This window comes from Bufo bufo, chromosome 10, assembly GCF_905171765.1.
Source record: "Bufo bufo chromosome 10, aBufBuf1.1, whole genome shotgun sequence".
Classification (NCBI taxonomy): domain Eukaryota; kingdom Metazoa; phylum Chordata; class Amphibia; order Anura; family Bufonidae; genus Bufo; species Bufo bufo.
In genome coordinates, this window is record NC_053398.1 from 151,092,664 (window position 1) to 151,099,134 (window position 6,471).

Consider the following 6,471-nt stretch of genomic DNA (forward strand, 5'->3'; position numbering starts at 1 on the left):
TGCGACTTTTTACTGCCACTTTTCTTGCGCAGGGAGATAAATCTCCCCCACTAACTTTTAGCCTCCTTAGGGACTTGAACCTGCGATCTTTATACCCTGCAATAGAATACTATGGGATTCTGAGACCCTGCCTGCTGAGCCGTACTTGGTGCATGGCTTTACAGGCAGTTAAAAGGGATTTCTGAGTTGTTGTTTTTCTTGATGACCTTTCAGTAATCAGTATCTGATTGGTGGGGGTCCAACACCCGGCACGCTCCCCAATTACCACTCCTGGGAGAGCCGCTGCCTTCTCTCAGCTCACCAAGCACAGCGCCGTACATTGTATAGTGGCCATGCTTGGTATTGCAGCTTAATTTCATTCACTTGAATGGGGCTGAGCTGCTCATAGGCCACGTGACCAATGAATGACATCACTGACCTAGGAAAGGTGCTCCTGTGAGTGGGGATCCCGGGTGTCGGACCCCCACCAATCACATACTGATAACCTATCCTGAGGATAGGTCATCAATAAAAAATTGCGGAAAACCCCTTTAACCATGACAGGCCTGGATCGATCCTCAAGGACTCAGATTGTCATGGTAACTGGACCCTACAGTTTCGCCATGCTCCAGTTGGAAGGCAGAGGGCGTCCTCTCCCTAACACTAGCTCCTCCAAACTGTGTGGTATATAGAAAAGAAGAAAAATTAACAGAGGAAAATCTGTGCTGCTCTTAGGACTAAGGGAAAACATATTAACATTAGAATTCAATGCTTCCCTTACATCCTAACAGGCTGCACAAAATGGAGAATTAGCCAGCAAAACCCCCATATGCAGGGCCCTCTTGACGGCTAGAATAGACGGCTCAGTATCTCATCACGGCTGTGCTTGGTATCGCACTCGGCCCCATCACTTCAGTGGGCCTGAGCTGCTCCTAGGCCACGTGACCGATGAATGTAACGTAACCTCGTCTGGGAAAAGCTAGAGAAGGCCACGGCACTACTGCGAGCACTGGTGCCTTCTCAAATAGCTGATCAGGGGTGTCAGACCCCCACCGATTAGATACTGCCATATTTTGTTTGCTGTCTGTATGTTAGCTGTCTGAATTTTCTTGCAGTGTGTTTAGAGGGTAGCTCCCTCCTTTAGATTAAGCACTCCGCCCATCTGCCCAGGGCTTCTAAGCAGAGTTCCTACACCGCCCTGATCATTGGAGGCTTGGGTTAGCCCAGGAGAGGCAGATCTGTTAGTGTCAGGGAACCATCTGCAGAAGCCACCTTGACGTTCGTTGGCAGATGGGCGCAACACATATGGTGACCAAAAATGTGTGTGAAGAGCTTCCATGTTTCATGTATAGTACTGCTGTAATCCAGAGCAATCCTATCCCTGGCTCCATTGTTTGCGTGTATAACAGTGTGCTGCCAGATTTGGTTTCTTATTCAGAGGTCGTCAGTTAAGAAAACCTGGAAAACTCTTAATGAAATTTGATTAAGAACTCCAGGAGACTGCTCTGCCCAAGAAGAAGCTGACTTCTCAGCCCAAGACTGGAAGCAGCTGGAGTGGAATGGCTTTTTACAAATTCAGGCAGCTCCAAGTGTATGCTAGTCTTGAGAGTAGGTCTAGAGATTTTGTCCTCTGTTCTTTTTAGAATAAAGTAAATTCTCTATGAAAATCACAGAATCTAGAAAGATAAATCCTTAAGGCTCGTCTAGATCCAACTGACAAATGAAGGTTAGATTCCCCAAAGGAAATGACTGGCAGAAAAATTAATTGGTTCAGGTTAGGAAATGAAGCCATTTTAGTGGAGCAAATAGCAACTGTTTCTACAATACCCTATGGGGAAGGAGAACAATGTGTGGCTCAGAAGCAGATAGGGCCGTCAGCTCTCCAGTTCTTTTACCGGAGGTTATGGCCAGAACAAAAGTAACCTTAAGAGAAAGGAACCTGCAATCGGCTTCCTTCAAAGGGAACTGTACATAGGCCCCTCAGCACCATGGACAGATCCAACTGAGTAATGGTTGGTCTTAATCTGGAATGCTCCCATCCAGAATCTTATAATCGATATCTGAAGATAATAATTTTCCTAAAAAGGCTGACACGGCCACAGTTTGAATGTCAAAGTGGAAACCCCTAGACCTTTATCCAGACCCTCTGAAAGAAAATTTAGGTGGCATGAAATGATCAGATCCATCAGTAATGTTGTTTGAACATCCGATCAGGAAGATCCCCTTGATTCTTGTGTACCACAATACACCCCATTTTGCACTGGGAGAAGCTTTCCAGTAATGCCCTCATCTCATCTGAATGAGTTGGGAAAACCACCACCTCCTAGGCCAAAATGGATTCAGAGCCATGACCGTGGCTTGGTCCTTCCTGATTTTAATTATTACCCTCATTGTCATGGAAATTGGAGGGTAGATGTAGACCAACCTGAAGCTTCAAGGTATGGACAGAGCAAAGCACTGCCAAGGTATTGTCCTCCTGGTAAAGAGAGCAGAAGGTCTCCAGTCTTCTAGTCATGATGTCCATTTCCAGCCTACCCCAACTCTGAGTAATCTGATGAAAACCACAACTCAGATGGTCTGCTACCACATTGAGATCCTAGAATTTGAACTGCAGAGAGATGGGTCAAGTTCTTTTCTGCTCCTCTGGGAATTAACTCCACATCCTCTAAAAGGGATACTGATCTGGTGTGTCCCTGCTTGTTGATAGACTGAACCCGTCATGTTGCCCATCTTTATTCGTACTACTTTCCCTGAGGCGCAAAATCCAGTAAAGACTGTCAAATCACACAAATGTTATCATGGATTTGAGGACACTGCCTACTCCTGACAACTCCAGGTGAGCACCCAAACATGCATCGGTTGTCAACTGGAGCCACAGAGGTTTGACTGTTAGGTGACACCACTACTTTAACCCCTTTACGTCACAGAGGGAAGGGACTTCCTGCAAATTGACGTACTAATACATCATGATGACCGCAGCACATTAGAGGATCACATTGCCCCTAACCCTCACAGAGGCCTTGGGGTCTGCCATGTATGGAAGCCTGTGAGACCCAGCCCCCAGGTGCACTGTCAGTGTAGTACAATACGGCAAGAAAAAAAAGTTTTTGAAAAATAAGTTGACAGTAAAAGTGGCCTTTCCTTTCCCCTTCATCAATCTTTATTATTTAAAAAAAAAAAAAAATTGATATTGTGTCTGCAACAAGTGGCTCTATAAAAATTTACATGCTCTACCGCCTCAAGTGAATGGAGTAAAAAAAAAAAATGTTATCACCTTGCCCCAAAATAGTGTATTAAACAATAAAAAATTCTTATGCACCCAAAAATGGTACCAATAAAAACGTCAACTCTACCCGCAATAAAAAAAGGCCCTACTCAAGAAGATCGACAGTAAAATGTAAAAAAAAATGTAAACTTAAACAAAAAAAAAAATATATAAAAGCTGTGCCATAACCCTGCCTACCCTGAGTTTCTACTGTAGGGGTGTCTTCAAATGCAACATGGCAGATTTCACTGGGATAATTTTAAGTTGCCATCTAAAATCCTTATGTTGCTCCTTCCCTTTTCAGCCCCACCGTGTGCCCATACAGCAGTTTATGGCCACATATGGGGTGTTTCTGTAAACTGCAGGATCAGGGTAATAACTATTGAGGTTTGTTTGGCCGTTCATCCTTGCTGCCTTATAGGAAAAATTAACTAGAATGGAAAATCTGCAAAAATAAGTGAAATTTCACCCCCATTTTCCTTTAATTCTTGTGGAACACCTAAAGAGTTAACAAACTTTGTAAAATCACATTTCAATAACTTGAGGGGTGTAGTTTTTAAAATGGAGTCATTTATGGGTGGTTTCTACTATGTAAACCCCACAAAGACTTCATAACTGAATTGGTCCTTTAAAAAGAAGGTTTTGAAAAGTTTCTTAAAAATTGCATCTAAAATGCAATTGCATCCATCAAACATCCAAAAAAGTAAATAAAATGACTTTTACAAACTGATGCCAAAAGGAAGTAGACATATGGAAAATGTAGAGTAATAACTATTTTATGAGGTATCTGTCTTTAAAAGCAGAGAAATTCTGAAAATTACAAATTTTTCCCAATTTTTGGTAATTATTATTTTTTTAAAATAAATAAAGGTGAAATATATCAACTCAAATTGACCATTGTCATGAAGTACAATGTGTCATGAGAAAACCTCATGTAAATGTGTCTCCTCCACTAATGAGCAGGAGATTGTTAGGAAGGAACGCTTCTGTATGGGGACGAGTGATGGCATTAGTGATCACTGCTCCCTATACTGTGGAGGAGATCGCTGCATGTAAATGTGTCTCCTCCACTGATGAGCAGGAGATTGTTAGGAAGGAACGCTTCTGTATGGGGACGAGCGATGGCATTAGTGATCACTGCTCCCTATACTGTGGAGGAGATCGCTGCATGTAAATGTGTCTCCTCCACTGATGAGCAGGCGATTGTCGGGAAGGAACACTTCTGTATGGGGACGAGCGATGGCATTAGTGATCACTGCTCCCTGTACTGTGGAGGAGATCACTGCATGTAGATGTGTCTCCACCACCGACGAGCAGGCGATTGCTGGGAAGGAACGATTCTGTATGGGGACGAGCGATGGCATTAGTGATCACTGCTCCCTATACTGTGGAGGAGATCGCTGCATGTAAATGTGTCTCCTCCACTGACGAGCAGACGATTGTCAGGAAGGAACACTTCTGTATGAGGACGAGCGATGGCATTAGTGATCACTGCTCCCTATACTGTGGAGGAGATCACTACATGTAAATGTGTCTCCTCCACTGACGAGCAGGCGATTGTCAGGAAGGAACGCTTCTGTATGAGGACGAACGATGGCATTAGTGATCACTGCTCCCTGTACTGTGGAGGAGATCGCTGCATGTAAATGTGTCTCCTCCACTAATGAGCAGGAGATTGTCAGGAAGGAACACTTCTGTATGGGGACGAGTGATGGAGGAGATTGCTGCATGTAAATGTGTCTCCTCCACTGACGAGCAGATTGTCAGGAAGGAACACTTCTGTATGGGGACGAGTGATGGAGGAGATCCCTATACTGAGGAGGAGATCGCTGCAGGTAGATGTCTCCTCCACTTTTACTGGTACCAGTATCACTTGAACTGCCATATATTTCAACCAGACGCATTTCAGTGTTGTCTCAACACCTTCCTCAGTGGTTTCAATATGGCGGTGTTCTTTCTTAATAGGCTTGATTGATAAGTTTGCTAAAAAAAAATCTGGACTGGATTGGAAGATTGGAAGCAACCAATATTCTGTGCTTACATGGATTTTATTTTTCTCTTTGTCCAATGCATCCTTCTTTTTCTTATTTTTGATCTTCTTCCAATCCATTCCATATTTTTAGCTAACTTCTTAATCAGGCTAAGGGTCCATTGACACGTCCACAAGTGTTTTGTGGTCCGCAAATTGCGGATTCGCAAAACACGGACGCCGGCCATGTGCGTTCTGCATTTTGCAGACCGCACATGGGCGGAACTATAATAGAAATGCCTTTTCTTGTCCGTGTCTGCGGACAAGAATAGGACATGTTCTATTTTTTTGCGGGGCCGCGGAACGGAAGTGCGGATGCGGACAGTACACTGTGCTGTCCACATCTTTTGCGGCCCCATTGAAAATGAATGGCTCCGTTTGCGGAACGGATGTGGACCCATTTTGCGAACATGTGAATGGACCCTTAGACACTGGTACCAGTAAAAGTCTAATGTTATAAACTTGTGGACGCCGCAGCGCCATGCGCACCGAAGTGACAGCACGTCCATACATAGGAGGCAGATATTGAGGGTGCGAGACGTACGAAGATACACAAGCAGCCCTGCAAGCATACCGTGAGTATGCCTCAAAAGAGATATCCAAAACCAATATGCAAAGACGGGATGTGCAGCGAGTGACACAGCGGGAAGGCCGGCGCAGTCCAAATAATCGTTTCCCTCCAACCTGAACAAACTCAAAGCTATCATGCTAACACCCTGTCCTTCATGAGTCACGGAACATTTCAGCTGTATTTTTCAGAATAAGGAGAAATAAAGAGTTTTATGTGGCAGAGATGGCGGGCAGCAAGCGAACATCAATCTCCACTGTTTACAGGGCTCTGGCTCAACTGTAAGGCCAATATGAGACCAGTAGATGAGGCTGACAGTTGTCGTGAAGGAAGCGTTCCTTTCCGACAATCTCCTGCTCGTCAGTGGAGAGACATTTACATACAGCGATCTCCTCCACAGTTTAGGGAGCAGTGATCACTAATGCCATCGCTCGTCCTCATACAGAAGCATTCCTTGCTAACAATTTCCTGCTCGTCAGTGGAGGAGACACATTTACATGCAGCGATCTCCTCCACAGTACAGGGAGCAGTGATCACTAATACCATCATTCGTCCCCATACAGAAGCGTTCCTTTCCGACAATCGCCTGCTCGTCAGTGGAGGAGACACATTTACATGTAGTGATCTCCT